This window comes from Pan paniscus, chromosome 16 (assembly GCF_029289425.2).
Source record: "Pan paniscus chromosome 16, NHGRI_mPanPan1-v2.0_pri, whole genome shotgun sequence".
In the NCBI taxonomy this organism is placed as follows: Eukaryota; Metazoa; Chordata; class Mammalia; order Primates; family Hominidae; genus Pan; species Pan paniscus.
Window position 1 is genome coordinate 40,053,336 of NC_073265.2, and position 16,057 is coordinate 40,069,392.

A 16,057-nucleotide genomic window follows, 5' to 3' on the forward strand; every position below is an offset into this window, starting at 1 on the left:
CTCCTGTGTTCAAGTGATTCTCCTGCCTCAGTCTCCCGAGTAGCTGGGATTACAGGCATGCACCACTACACCTGGCTAATTTTTTTTTTTGAGACGAAGTTTTGCTCTTGTTGCCCAGGCTGGAGCACAATGGTGCGATCTCGGCTCACTGCAACCTCTGCCTCCTGAGTTCAAGCAATTCTCCTGCCTCAGCCTCCTGAGTAGCTGGGATTACAGGTGCCTGCCACCACCCCTGGCTAATTTTTGTATTTATTTTAGCAGAGATGGAGTTTCACCATGTTGGCCAGGTTGGTCTTGAACTCCTGATCTCAGATGATCCACCTGCCTCAGCCTCCCAAAGTGCTGGGATTACAGGCATGAGCCACCATGCCTGGCCTAATTTTTGTTTTTTGTTTTTGTTTGTTTTTTGAGATGGAGCCTCACTCTGTTGCCCAGGCTGGAGTGCAATGGCGTGATCTTGGCTCACTGCAACCTCCGCTTCCTGGGTTCAAGCGATTCTCCTGCCTCAGCCTCCAGAGTAGCTGGGACTACAGGTATACGCCACTACGCCCAGCTAATTTTTTTGTACTTTTAGTAGAGACAGGGTTTCATCATATTGGCCAGGCTGGTCTCAAATTCCTTATCTCAAGTGATCCGCCCGCCTTGGCCTCCCAAAGTGCTGGGATTACAGGCGTGAGCCACCGTGCTTGGCCCATTCATTTATTCATAACCATTTTGTTAAGGAAATTAAACTGAAGCTCAGGAAGATCAAACAACTTGCTTAAGGCCATAAAATAAGGAGAAGAACTAGAATTCATTTCCAGAGCTGTCTCACTTCAAGGCTTGTGCTCTTTTCACCATCCACCAGCATCTACCACATCTAAGAGTTTTAAAGACATTTTATTTTTGTTTTATTTATTTATTTATTTAAGATGAAGTCTTGCTCTGTCACCCAGGCTGGAGTGCAGTGGCGCAATCTCGGCTCACCACAACCTCTGCCTTCCAGGTTCAAGCAATTCTGCTCTCTCAGCCTCCTGAGTAGCTGGGATTACAGGCACAAGCCACTGCACCCGGCTTATTTTTTGTATTTATAGTAGAGACAGGGTTTCACCATGTCGGCCAGGCTGGTCTTGAACTCTCAACCTCAGGTAATCCACCCACCTCGGCTCCCAAAGTGCTAGGATTACTGGCGTGAGCCACCACGCCCAGCCAATAAATTTTAAAAATCAAATTTGTGAAATTGCTGGCCAAAGGGTGTTATGTAAGTATTCCATTCATTAGAATAGATCCTGAGATTTGTTTTTGAGAATCCAAAGTATTACAAGGGATATAGTAAGAGGGGAATTGGAGCCATTAGGGGATGCATTTCTATAAAGTGATCATGCAGCATTTTATTGAAATGTGGACTGTATGCTGGACAGCACTAAGGGATTAGTGAACTCATTTTGCATTATTTAATTCCAAAAAGCCACTAAGATGCTCATCAGAAAAGCACTGTCAAAAGTGGAAATAGATAAATGTCATCTGTAAATAAATTAGAATTGATTGTGAAACATTTGGTCAGGGCCGGGTGCAGTGGCTCACACCTGTAATCCCAGCACTTTGGGAGGTCGAGGCAGGCAGATCACAAGGTCAGGAGTTCAAGACCAGCCTGACCAACATGGTGAAACCCCGTCTCTACTAAAAATACAAAAATTAGCCAGGCGTGGCGGCGTGTGCCTGTAATCCCAGCTACTTTGGGAGGCTGAGTCAGGAGAATTGCTTGAATCCGGGAGGTGGAGGTTGCAGTGAGCCAAGATTGCGCCACTGCACTCCAGCCTGGGTGACAGAGTAAGACTGTCTCAAAAAAAAAGAAAAGAAAAGAAAAGAAAAAGAAATATTTAAATATTTGGTCAGTTCTTATTGTTTGTTGTCCTTCCTTTCCCTCCCTTCCTTCCTTCCTTCCTTCCTTCCTTCCTTCCTTCCTTCCTTCCTTCCTTCCTCCCTCCCTCCCTTCTTCTCTCTCTCTTTCGAGACAGGGTCTCACTCTGTCACACAGGCTGGAGTGCAGTGGTGCAATCTCGGCTCACTGCAGTCTCCACCTCCTGGGTTCAAGCAATTCTTGTGCGTCAGGCTCCCGAGTGACTGGGATTACAGGTGTGCGCTGCCATGCGCGGCTAATTTTTGTATTTTTAGTAGAGACGTAGTTTCACCATGTTGGCCAGGCTGGTCTCAAACTGCTGACCTCAAGTGATCTGCCTGCCTCGGCCTCCCAAAGTGCTGTTTCTTTATTCCTATCATCCTGCTCAGGGCAGAATGTGTCCTTCTAAAGGGTAGGGCAGAAAGACTCCTGAGGTCTGGTTTTGTTGATGGTTTATATTGCTTGTTGTGAGTTCCAAAGATACACATCCTGAGGGAATAACAAAGACTTATTAAACTGTAACATTTAAAATCATGGAACACAAAGCTTTTTTTTCATTACTTTTATGCTACAACCCAGACACTATTAAGTACAGATCCTAATTGCCTCACTAATTTAAGAAGAGAATGAGGAGTAAGATAGGGAAGGGGGAAAGAAGCCAAGCAAAGGTACAATTTCAGATGATGTCTGGCCTCAGCCTGATCCTGTGGAGAGCTCTGGAGCATAAGTCATACCTTCAGGCTTATCTAGCTTTGAGGCAAATAAGTTTTGCTTTCATACTCAGACACTACTCAGGCAATGGCTATGGTTCCCTTGGGACAATTCTGGGTTTCGGGGAATAATAGTGAAGTGGATTGATTGAAAGGAAACCAAACAGAAAGTGGGAGATGGGCCCCAGAGCTAATAAAAAAAGGATCAGAGAAGCTGCGGGTGATGCACTGACAGTATCAGCTATGCCAGAGACCATCTATTCTATAGGTTAATGCTTTCACTGTAGGTCTGACTCTTTCAATCAACAGGCAAAAGCTTCATTAGCAACAAGTAGTTGTAGAGGAAGAGACTCTCAGGGCTTTGAACTGTTTAGAGTAGCCTAAGGAATTCAAACATTTTCCTACCCAAGATTCCAGGGGAATCAGAGTAGCAGGAATATGATCGTATCTCCTAATACAGTGTCAAAAAACCTTTTAGGCAATTGATCGCTAAGTACAGACCGTCCCCTACTTATGATGGTTTGACTTCCGATTTTTCAACTTTATGATGGTACGAAACCACTACAATTTTGAAGTAATGTACAGTATTCAATAAATTACTTGAGATAGTCAACACTTTTTGATAAAATAGGCTTTGTGTTAGATGATTTTGCCTGACTACAGGCTAATGTAAAAGTTCAGAGAACGTTTAAAGTAGGCCAGGCTAAGCTGTGGTGTTCAGTAGGTTAGGTGTATTAAATGCATTTTCAACTCGAGATATTTCAACTTGGATGGGTTTAGCAGGTGGTAACCCCAAGGTAAGTCAAGTAGCATCTGTAAATGTCATGCTACCAGCACTTTAGGAAAGGTAAAACATTTATCAGACTCAGACAGTCCTTATAAGCTTACACTATAGCCAGGTAGATGAGATTCACATGCATGAAACAAGTATGAGCAACACTGGACACGACATAATTAAAGACTGTTGAATTCTGAAAAAAGAGGAATAGACTCCTGTTGGGTACACTCAGAGACTTACAGTATAAGTGGTGAATAAGATCGGATCAAGTCTAAGCACGCGGCTATTCAACAAATGTAAGCGATGTCTTTGTGCCAGATGATACGCATTTCAGGGCTTAGGGCTGGGGGACAGATCACAGGTTAGTGTGATAAGTACAATGATAGAGGATGCATTTTGGGGAATTATTTGTGTGCTGTTAGTATTTTTTAGTAGAAAGCTCAATTACTGCATTTCATTGAAGTTAAGTCCCATGAATTGTAAGATATGCCATTATTTTGTTTAGCATAATGAAAGAAAAATAACCTGCCAGTTAAGCAATGAATATGTATTATCAATTGTAAGAAGTATCCGAATCACAGAGGTGTTACAATGTAAAAAAAATGTTCATTTTAGAACCAATGAAACAGGGTTAGAGGAGACTTACTCTGGATTTAAAAAAATATTTTTTTCTTTTTTCTTTTGTCTTTTATTGTTTTATTTGCTTGTTTTCATTTTATTTTATTTTATTTTATCTTTTGAGATGGAGTCTTGCTCTGTTGCCCAGGCCAGAGTGCAGTGGTGCCATCTTGGCTCACTGCAACCTCCGCCTCCCAGATTCAAGCAATTCTCCCTGCCTCAGCCTCCTGAGTAGCTGGAATTACAGGTGCCCACCACCACGCCTGACTAATTTTTGTAGTTTTTTTAGTAGAGATGGGGTTCTGCTATGTTGGCCAGGTTGGTCTCGAACTCCTGACCTCAGGTGATCTGCCAGCCTTGGCCTCCCAAAGTGCTGGGATTACAGGCATAAGCCGCCATGCCCAGCCTCTCTTACTTCTAATTAGAACTAGTTCAGTCTTGTAACAAAGACCAATAATAATTTATGAATAGTAGCTAATATTTATCAGATGCTCAGTATGGACATGACCTTGGGCTAACTGCTTTTTACCCATTACTTAATTTAATTATTTCTTAATCCATTGAGTAAAGGTGTTAGTATCTCCGTTTTACTGATGGGTAAACAGATTTAAAGAGGGTAAGCAATTTACCTGAGGTCACACAGTGGCTGAGTATTCCAGCAGAGATTGAAATGCAGGTCTGTCTATCTCCCAAGTTTATGCTTTTAACCACTGGGCCAGTAGGTGATCTGATAAAGACCTGATTTCCTGCAAAGGAAAAAAAAATTAAGATATTTCATTCCAGTCAGCATTTACCAGTACCATTTTTTTCTGAGGGAGCTGTTAGATAGCAAAACATTGTTCTGGCAACTAATAAGAAGACTATCTTGAGACTAATGCATGACCTATCTTAAACTATGACTATATTTCTGATGTTACTATTGCATAACTAGACTTTCTACAGCCTTTTCGAATTATACTGCTGGATAATGGATTTTAAATTGCATGTTTAAGTAGAATAAGAACTCTATAGTTAGTGGGTTATACTTAAGTGACCACAGAATAGATAAGGTACCCAATTAAAGAGTACATTTCTTCCAAACCCATAATTTGTGTTAGGATATTTAATTACCATCCTCTATGTGCAGGCATGAATTTTGATCCAGTAGCAATGAAGTCTGGCCCAGAAGTTTGCAGACTCAGAATTATTTATCAGCAAGTATCACTTAACTCGCATTCAACAACAACTGTTTACATTCACAGACAATTTTGGGTTGTCTGAATTTAGAAGAGGTTGGCTAATCCTTGATTAACTTGAGGTAATGGATAGAATTCTAAGATAAAAATGTCAGTTTGCTAGCATCTTAATAGGCTTAGTCTGATCACCCTACAAACTGAACCAGGAGTTTTTAAACTTTTTGGTTTCAGAATCCCTATACACACAGAGGACCTTAAAGAGCTTTTCCTTATGTGGGCTGTAACTATCGTTATTTACCATATTAGAAATTTAAATGGATACAGCCATAAAAAAGAACGAGATCATGTCTTTTGCAGGAACATGCATGGAGCTGGAGGCTATTATCCTTAGCAAACTAACGCAGGAACAGACAACCAACTACCGCATGTTCTCACTTACAAGTGGGAGCTAAATGATAAGAATTTATGAATACAAAGAAGGAAACAACACAGTGGGGTCTTCTTGAGAAGGGTGGATGGGAAGAGGGAGAAGAGCAGACAAGATAACTATTGGGTACTGGGCTTGATCCTGGGTGAGGAAATAATATGTACAACAAACCCCATGACATGTGTTTACCTATGTAACAAAACCTCACATGTACCACCAACCTAAAGTGGAAGTTTTTAAAAAAAGTGTAATAGTGTTAGCAGTGGAAGTTATTCGACTCACACAGCACCAAAATATGTTACCAGTGGCGAATCTCTATGGGTCTGCAGCAACTTTAATTCCTACCTCCTCAGAAAAAGAATTCGACTGAGGGGCATAAGACAGAAGAGACTGAAGCAAGTTTTAGAGCAGGAGTGAAAAAGTTTATTATAAAGCTTTAGAGGCCGGATGCGGTGGCTCACACCTGTAATCCCAGCACTTTGGGAGGTCAAGGCGAGCAGATCACCTGAGGTCAGGAGTTTGAGACTAGCCTGGGCAACATGGTGAAACCCTGTCTCTACTAAAAACACAAAATTAGCCAGGTGTGGTAGACGGTGCCTGTAATCCCAGCTACTCAGGAGGCTAAGGCAGGAGAATCACTTGAACCCGGGGGGTCAAGGTTGCAGTGAGCTGAGAGTGTGCCATTGCTCTCCAGCCTAGGCAAAAAGAGTCAGGAAAAAAAAAAAAAAAAAAAAAAAAGCTTTAGAGCAGGAATGAAAAGAAAGTAAAGTACACTTGGAAGAGGGCCAAGCGGGCAACTTGAAAGACAGGTGCGCAGTTTGACCTTTTGACTTGGGGCTTTATATGTTGGCATACTTCTGGGGTCTTGCGTCCTTTTGAGAGGTGACAGTGTGCTGGCAGCCCTCACAGCCCTCGCTCGCTCTCGGCGCCTCCTCTGCCTGGGCTCCCACTTTGGCGGCACTTGAGGAGCCCTTCAGCCCGCCGCTGCACTGTGGGAGCCCCTTCCTGGGCTGGCCGAGGCCGGAGCTGGCTCCCTCAGTTTGCGGGGAGGTGTGGAGGGAGAGGCGCGGGTGGGAACCAGGGCTGCACGTGGTGTTTGCGGGCCAGCACGAGTTCCAGGTGGGTGTGGGCTCAGCAGGCCCCGCACTCGGAGCGACCGGCAGGCCATGCAGTCCCTGGGCAATGAGGGGCTTAGCACCCGGGCCAGCGGCTGCAGAGGGTGTGCTGAGTCCCCCAGCAGTGCCGGCCCACCAGCGCTGCACTCCATTTCTCGCTGGGCCTTAGCTGCCTCCCCGCGGGGCCAGGCTCAGGACCTGCAGCCTGCCATGCCTGAGCCTCCCCCACCCTCCGTGGGCTCCTGTGCCGCCTGAGCCTCCCTGACGAGTGCCGCCCCCTGCTCCACAGCGCCCAGTCCCATCAACCACCCAAGGGCTGAGGAGTGCAGGTGCACGGCGCGGGACTGGCAGGTAGCTCCACCTGTGGCCCCGATGCGGGATCCACTGGGTGAAGCCAGCTGGGCTCCTGACTGGTGGGGACTTGGAGAACCTTTATGCCTAGCTAAGGGATTGTAAATACACGAATCGGCACTCTGTATCTAGCTCAAGGTTTGTAAACACACCAATCAGCACCCTGTGTCTAGCTCAGGGTTTGTGAATGCACCAATCCACACTCTGTATCTAGCTACTTTGGTGGGGACTTGGAGAACCTTTGTTTCAACACTCTGTATCTGGCTAATCTAGTGGGGAAGTGGAGAACCTTTGTGTCTAGCTCAGGGATTGTAAACGCACCAATCAGCACCCTGTCAAAACAGACCACTCGGCTTTCTGTAAAATGGACCAATCAGCAGGATGTGGGTGGGCCAGATAAGAGAATAAAATCAGGCTGCCCGAGACAGCAGTGGCAACCCGCTGGGGTCCCGTTAGACACTGTGGAAGCTTTGTTCTTTTGCTCTTTGCAGTAAACCTTGCTGCTGCTCACTGTTTGGGTCCACACTGCTTTTATGAGCTGTAACACTCACCGCCAAGGTCCACAGCTTCACTCCTGAGCCAGCGAGACCACGAACCCACTGGGAGGAAGAAACAAACTCCGGATACGCCGCTTTTAAGAACTGTTAACACTCACAGCAAGGGTCCGTGGCTTCATTCTTGAAGTCAGTGAGACCAAGAACCCACCAATTCCAGACACACGTTCTCCCCTTCTTCCCTTGGGGTTGGCTGTCTGCATGCGCAGTGGCCTGCTAGCACTTGGGAGGTGAGCATGTGCAGCGTGTTTACTGGAATTGTACGCACGCTCACTTGAGGTGTTCTTCCCTTAGGAGCCGCATGTCCCTAGGAGGTCATATACCAGTTAAACTCTGCCATTTCGCTTATTAGTGCGCATGTCTGAGCCCACTCCAACTCTTGAGAAGCTACTGATCACCAGTTTCAGGTTTTTCCTATCTGGAGGGAGACTGCCTTTCCCTGGCGCTGGCTGCAACCAATGATTTTAGATAGACAGTTAACCGCCTGACCATTACCTGATGGTTGCCTGACATTCCTGGTTGGGGGTATGGTGCGGGGAGCCCTCTCCTGCCCTGTTCATGTCTGTCTACTTACCTGAGGTAACAACAGTAGGAGCAGTAATAGCAAATTACATTGTTCATTTCTTTTCTTTTGGAATCTTTTAACTCAATCATGTTGAAAGAGCCTCAAATCAGCCTTGTGTTGATGAGGTACTTTTTGCTGTAGTACCTTATCAACACGATAATGTGAGCCAGCAAACTTTAAGTCAATATTCTTTTTATACCCATCTAAGCAATGCTTGGCTACATAAACCACATTTTCCCTATGCTATTGTATTAAAGAATCCAGAAAATTGTATAAGGCAGTGCTCTAAATATGTTACCCAGCCTGCTCTTTGGAACTTCTAAATCCTATAAAAAGAGAAAAGTTAAAAAATTTAAATCCAGAAATTTAAAAACTATGTATTAATTCATTTAAAACAATAATAATATCTCATTACATGTTAATATAAATAACATGTTTTATGAAAAATAACTACATTTCCCCAAACAAAAACATCTCATGAGAAGAGTGGCATTGTTTCACATTTTTGCAAATCTCTTTCATACTTGGCTTAATAAAAGACAGCTGAATTCTCTTAGCTGTATTCGCATTCTGTCTTTTATGATATCACATGTCACATGACCTCAGCAAAACTCTAATGTTCTTTTGAGAGAATTGAGGTTTAAAAAAAGGGAAATAACATAGGATTATATTATAGTATTATGTTATAATGAAATTAGTTTTACTTTAAAGGCTCCCTGAAAAGGTATTGGAGACTTCTGGGAGTTGAGATGGGGGGCGGTCCCTGGACCACCCATTGAGAACCACTGAACACAAGGAAATGGATTATTCATAGTTCAAAGATACAAATGAAGAGGTAAAATAATATTAGATAAAATACTTTCTACTGGCCAATATTCTTTAAAGGTTTATTTCTTTTTTAAAAGAAATTGTGGTAAAATATATATAGCATAAAAGTTTACTATTTTAACTATTCTAAGTGTATAATTCAGTGATATTAAGTACATTAACATTGTCATGTAACAATTACCACCATCCATCTCCAGAAAATTTTCATCTTCCAAAACTGAAACTTCATACTCATTAAATGATAACTCCCCATTCTCCCTACCCCCCAGCCTCTGGCAAATACCATTCTGCTTTTTTATTTTTTTTATTTTCAGAGACAGGGTCCCTCTCTGTTGCTCAGGCTGGGGCTGGAGTGCAGTAGTGGGAATCATAGCTCACTGCAGCCTCAAGATCATGGGCTCAAGGGATCCTCCTGCCTCAGCCTCCTGAGTAGCTGGGACTATAGGTGTGTGCCATCACACCTGGCTATTTTCTTATTTCATTTTTTTAGTGAAGGATCTTGCTATGTTGTCCAGGCTGGTCTCAAACTTCTGGGCTCCAGAGATCCTACCCCCTCCACCTCCCAAAGTGTTGGGATTACAGGTGAAGCCACAGTGCCCAGCTGTTCTTTTTGTCTATGAATTTGACTACTTTAGGTACCTCACATGAGTGGAATCATATACTATTTGTCCTTTTATGTCTGGCTTATTTCACTTAACAAAATGTCTTCAAGATTCATCCATATTGTTGCATATGTTCGAATTTCATGTCTTTTTAAAGCTTAATAATATTCCATTGTATGTATATATCACATTATTTATCCATTCATCTGTTAATGGTGACTTGGTTTGCTTCCACCTTTTGGCTATTGTGAATAATGCTGCTATAAACATTGATGTGCAAATATCTGTTTGTGTCCCTGCTTTTAATTCTTTTTAAATTTTTTAGTCAATAACCATTTTGCCAAACTTGCCAACAGTTCTTTTGGGTAAATACTCAGAAGTGGAATTACTAGGTTATATGGTAATTCTATGTTTAATTTTTTTAGTAACCACCATATGGTTTTCCTGTGTCCACATTTTAAACACTTTCTGTTTCTTGTTAAAACTTTAAAAATACATCATTCAGAATACTAAAATTATTTTTATTTTTATTTTTTGGATTTTGTCCAATAACTAACAAATGTCCACTGAGTAGCTCATGGATTTGGTATATAATATAAAAGATTATGAGTTCTCTGGAAGTAGCTTTCTCATAGTCTGGCCTTTAAGGAGCTCTCAAACTAGACTAGAACATGAAAGTAAATTCCTCTAATAAAGGAATAAAGATAAGAGAGTAGTTCTGAAATGGTGACCCTCAGACCATGAGTAATCAAATACACCTTCAGGTGGTCTGGGAGCTGTCAGAAAAATCAACAGTTCACAGCCAAGCACAGTGGGCTCACACCTGTAATCCCAGCACTTTGAGAGGCCGAGGCTGGTGGATCACTTGAGGTCAGGAGTTTGAGACCAGCCTGGCCAACATGGTGAAACACCATCTCTACTAAAAACACGGAAATTAGCCAGGCGTGGTTGCGCACGCCTGTAATCCCAGCTACTTGGGAGGCTGAGACAGGAGAATCGCTCAAACCTGGGAGGCGGAGCTTGCAGTGAGCCGGGATCATCCCATTGCACTCCAGCCAGGGCAAGAGTGAGACTCCGTCTCAAAAACAAACAAACAAACAAACAAACAAAAAAACAAAACAAAAATCAACAGTTCACTATTATGCCAGTGTCTATCCTTTGTCGATGGTACAACTTTGAGAGACAGTCCCAGTAGCATGACCCTGCCCACTTGCGAATTTAGAGAGAAGGACCCATAAAATGCTGCATACTTATGCTTGCCAACACCCATAACTCTAGGGGCCAGAATAACTTTTTTTTTTTTTTTAGACAGGGACTTGCTCTGTCTCCCAGGCTGGAGTGCAATGGCGCAATCTCAGCTCACTGCAACCTCCGCCTCCCGAGTTCAAGCGGCTCTCCTGCCTCAGCCTCTTGAGTAGCTGGGATTACAGGCATCTGCCACCATGCCCAGCTAATTTTGTATTTTTAGTAGAGATGGGGTTTTGCCATGTTGGCCAGGCTGGTCTTGAACTGTTGACCTCAGGTGATCCACCCGCCTCGGCCTCCAAAGTGCTAGGACTACAGGTGTGAGCCACCACGCCTGGCCAGAACAATTTTTGCAATATATTCCAAGGTATCAATAAAATTAATCACTGACAATGCAGAATGTTACATTTGCTAAGCACTACATAGTTTATTTTCAGAGACCACATGTTTTACTTTTTTCTGTATCTCCATTGATAACAGAGGTTGATTCTAAGTTTCTGATGTCCAATATGGCCTATTTTGGCTATTCAGGGCCAGGTCATAACTATGGCTATTCTGCTAGCTATTGTGTCCACCAGCATGACAGGAGAGGCCACTGTCAAAGAAAACAGTGAAAAGAAGTTCAAACAATTTAGTGTTAGAATCAAGTGTGCCTTAACAAAAGCTGTGTGAGTTGGATCACCGGTAGCAGTGATCTTCCTTCCTTCTTTCCTTTCTTTCTCTCTTGTCCTTAGATCTGTTTTTTTGTGTTGCTTTTTTTGTTTTGATTTTTGCTGTTCCAGATTTGTTCATTAATTCTGTAATAGCATTGTTTTGGTCCTTTGGCCGGTTATTAAATATAATCTCTCAGTGCCACATCCACCCTTTCCTAATGTTGTTTTATGATGCTGGAGCTGGGACTATGCAAACCACATTTCTGCTTTGCCATTTGCTCTCTGAGGTGTTTCCAATAGGGAATATCAGAGAGAGAGAGTGAAAGGCTGGAGGAGGGAGGATGGACTTCCTTCTTTCCTGTTGGATTCCTCCTCTTTATAGCAGTACCCCAGCCTCATTTTTAACTCTGGCTGAGTAAGTTTGATCCAGTAGCAGCAGAGCAGCTATACAGTCCAGGTTACAGTCACAGTTTGCTTAATACTTGCAGAACTAACCTCATCACACCCCCTCAAATACCTAATATCAGCTGGTCAGCACCACTTCCTTAGAGATTTCGGTCGTAATTCCATGGAGGCCCTTCTCTGAGCAAAAAGACCATAGCACCAGCTAAGCAGCGCGTTCTTTTCAGAGATCTGGTACTCAGTTTTTTTGGGCTTCTCCTCCAAGCTTCTAAGTTTTAATTATTCTAGCCTTTTCCCTTTATTCCTCAAGCCCCAGGGATAGAAGCTCCTTTTTATAATCTGTCTATAATCTGTATATCTATCTATAATCTTAGTGTTTTATTTTTCCCTTGTCAGTTCTTGATTACCTAGTTAGCAGTTCTTGAACTCTTTCTGTTAAAGTAAGTAGTATGGTTTCTGGCTCCTAATTAATATAGTTTTGTTTCCTAGATTCTGCAATCTCTTATTTTACTTATTTTTATTTTTAATTTTTTTTTGAGACGGAGTTTCGCTCTTGTTGCCCAGGCTGGAGTGCAATGGCGCGATCTCGGTTCACCGCAACCTCTGCCTCCCAGGTTCAAGTGATTCTCCTGCCTCAGCCTCCCTAGTAGCTGGGATTACAGGCATGCGCCACCACGCCCGGCTAATTTTGTGTTTTCAGTAGAGATGGGGTTTCTCCATGTTGGTCAGGCTGGTCACAAACTCCCGACCTCAGGTGATCTGCCCGCCTCGGCCTCCCAAAGTGCTGGGATTACAGGCATGAGCCACCATGCCCGGCCATGCAATCTCTCTTTTACACCTTTTATTATGTTATTTTATCATTTTGTAATAAGTTCTTATTTTATCACAAACATGCTAAAACAAACAGCTCTTACATTTTTCTATTCTCTGTGTTATGTTTAGATAATATTTGGCGTGCCATCCTCCTTTCCTTACTGCTGCTTTCTTTGCTTAGTTTATTTGCATAGTTGCTGTGTTTCTTTTATCTTGTTAATGCTTATGTTTTTCATAAAGCTTCATTTTATATTGTTCATGTGTAACATGGGCAACTCTTTTCTAGACATGTTTTTTTCTGATAAAAACATGTATGAGTAAATCTCTCAGCACTTTCTCTGCCTATTTGATAAGTATTTATGTTTTTCTACAGCTACAGTTTCAGGAAAAGATAACAGGAACAGATTTATTAAGGTGCAGGAAATGAGAAATGAATGCACTATATTTTCTTATCATAGGATCTCAGAAATGGTTACATGATGAAGTATCTCTTTGCTGGGCAATGACCTTTCCTAATTTTAGAAATCTGTCTGCAAATATGAATCATGCTGAACAGAGTATGGTCATGTTTTTATCAAAAGAATGGACAATTAAGGACAACTTGTATTAAGTGTATAACTAAGTAATATTCATTTTAAAAACCTTTTATCTTTCAGATTGCAAAAATCAGGTAATCTGAAGACAGAAAAAAATGTACTGTGTCACCTTACTATCTTTGGTACTGCTAATTGGATCAGGGCTGTGGACATTGGACCGTGGTCAGAGATCTATGATAGTCTTGTGGGCAAGCTCTGCCCTGCAAAGACCCCTCAATATTGCATAGTAAATGCCCCAAATAATCAGGTACTCTTTTTGAAGACATTTCAAGTTGAGACATAAGGGAAATAGTTTGGTAGTAGTAGGAATAGTGGAAGCAGAGTTAAAGAATATCCAAGTCTCTTTAAAAGCAGAGTACCTGAAGAGTGATTGAGAAGTTAATATTACTTTGATGATGACAGTGCAACAAAATGTCTTATACCTTAAGAGATTCTAGTTCTGAAACTATGTGTCAGTCTTCATAATCCATTTTATCTCTCAATAAGCCACCATTAGTTAAGGTAATTGAAAACTTAAAAGATTGTAACTTACAAAGACATTTAACTTGTTTCTGATTTTTCAGTCTTGCATATGAATAACTTCATGTACATAGTTTTAATCTTCTGTTGAATTAGTTCTATAGCATAAACTCCTAGAAGTGGTCTTACGGTTTCAAGAAAAACATTGTGGTTTTTGCCACCTATGTTGCCATATTACTTTCCAAAAGGATTGTAACAATTTATCAGCAGGATTTGAGTATGGATTTCACTGTAATCTCATGTGTTGATTTTTTTCCCTAATTTTAAGAATATATAATTATGCCCTCAAAGCTTTCTTAGTTTACATGTTTTCGATACATATCAAATATTGTTGAGGCCGGGTGCGGTGGCTCACGCCTATAATCTGAGCACTTTGGGAGGCCAAGGCAGGCTGATCACTTGAGGCCAGGAGTTAGAGACCAGCCTGGCCAACATGGTGAAACCCTGTCTCTACTAAAAAAAAATACAAAAATTAGCCAGGTGTGGTGGCACATGCCTGTAATCCTAGCTACTCAGGAGACTGAGGTAGGAGAATCACTTGAACCCGGGAGGTGGAGGTTGCGGCGAGCTGAAATTGCACCATTGCACTCCAGCCTGGGTGACAGAGTGAGACCCTTTCTCAATCAATCAATAAATGAATAAATAAATAAACAAAAAACCATAAATATTGTTGAGAAAATTTTGATGAACTTTATGCAGACCTAAAAGTCCTCACGCCCTACAGACTAGCAGATGCAACTTAAAACATGTAAATTGATGACGTTAGAGTTAGCAATGTGTAAATCTTAGATTGAATTTCTAGTGTTTGTGAACTTGAAAACAAAGGCCCGATTAAACGTAGACCACAATATGAGATTGACAGGCTTCTGCTTGGACTAGACGTGACCTCATCAGTGCTTCAACAAAAGGCCATTATTCATTGCATTAATTTCAATGTGAGGATTAGCTTTTATTCCAAATGATCTCAGAAAGTTTTGATCTTTAGACCAATTTTCTACTTGAATCCAATCTATAAATGCCAAGCTAATGCTTCTACTATGATATAGCTGTCACTTTTGATAGGATGTCTTTAGATTTTATTGTGTCCTAAAGTTACCTGTTCTGAATAAAGAAAAAATTTTCCAATTTTGTTTTGATGGCTCTAATTGCTAAGAACTTCCCAGTATGGAAAGACAAACAGATAGAAAGCCACAGTTAACATCTGTTATTGGATCTACTCTCTGCTTTCTTAAGATCATCTATATCAAAGTAACAAAAACAAAAACAAAAACAAAAACAGAAGGTAATGTGAAAGGATCTAGTCCAAATGGCTAAGCAGAATCCTTTTTACCCCACTCTACACACAGAATGTTGGACTAAAAGTAATAATGATAATTTAAGAAATATGTACCCAAGCTCAAAAATCAAGAAAAAAAAATTCTCCAGAAATGCATAGATATAAAACGGAGAAGGAGTTGAAGCTTTGATGCCCACAGGAGGAACCAAATTGATCTGTGTCTTTGCGGTAGGGTAAATCTAGGGCTGGGAGCTGAGGCTGCTGCCCTTGCCTGGTGCCTGTGGGGAGCGGCAAAATTACTACACTGTCTAAGAATGGGGACCAGGAAAACCCAAAGGCCAAGAGTTGCTGCAAAGGTGAGCCAACTCTACATAGATGAAAACAGGATGACCTACAAGCAATAGAGGTCTTAGGGAACCACCTCTGAGTGGGGGTTATCCTAAATATCGGCTGTCTAAAACCAAGAAACAAACATCAAGATTTGCAAAAACCCACAGGGCTCGGGCATAAGTAACAACGAAACCATCCCATAGGGAGGCTTCTATTACCCAGATATTCATGGAACACCATAGAATTTATAACTCTAGCTAAAGAGAAACTCTCAGGCAAAAAATATAAAATACATAAAGAGCACATTTGTGTTCGAGCTGGATTAAAAAACTAAATTAACGTTTAGATACTTTTAATGAAATGGGAGAACAACGGAAAAGGAAAAAATATTCTAAAACTAACAGAAGGTTAACCAGAGAGGAAAGACAACTGGATTTCTCATTAGCAAGAACAAATGCCAGAAAACAGTAGAATAATATCTTCAATGTGCTGGTGTTTCATTATGAGTGTGTGAATGTATAATTCCATTTTTAATAGCTGTCAAAATAAAAGTCTATATTGTGATTATCACTGAAGAGTAAAGGTAAAATACCTTTGCAAATGTACAGACAGTTTATTATC

General features: G+C 41.6%; 1 long non-coding RNA gene across 2 annotated transcripts in view; it reads right to left on the reverse strand.

Moving 5' to 3' along the window:
• Positions 1 to 16,057, reverse strand: part of LOC103783197 (uncharacterized) — a 117,870-nt gene that overhangs the window by 16,322 nt on the left and 85,491 nt on the right. For both annotated transcript variants that reach the window (XR_004666510.3, XR_010109915.1), the window contains one exon: positions 4,615 to 4,731. This is a non-coding gene — a long non-coding RNA (uncharacterized LOC103783197). The remainder of the gene's footprint in view (positions 1 to 4,614; positions 4,732 to 16,057) is intronic.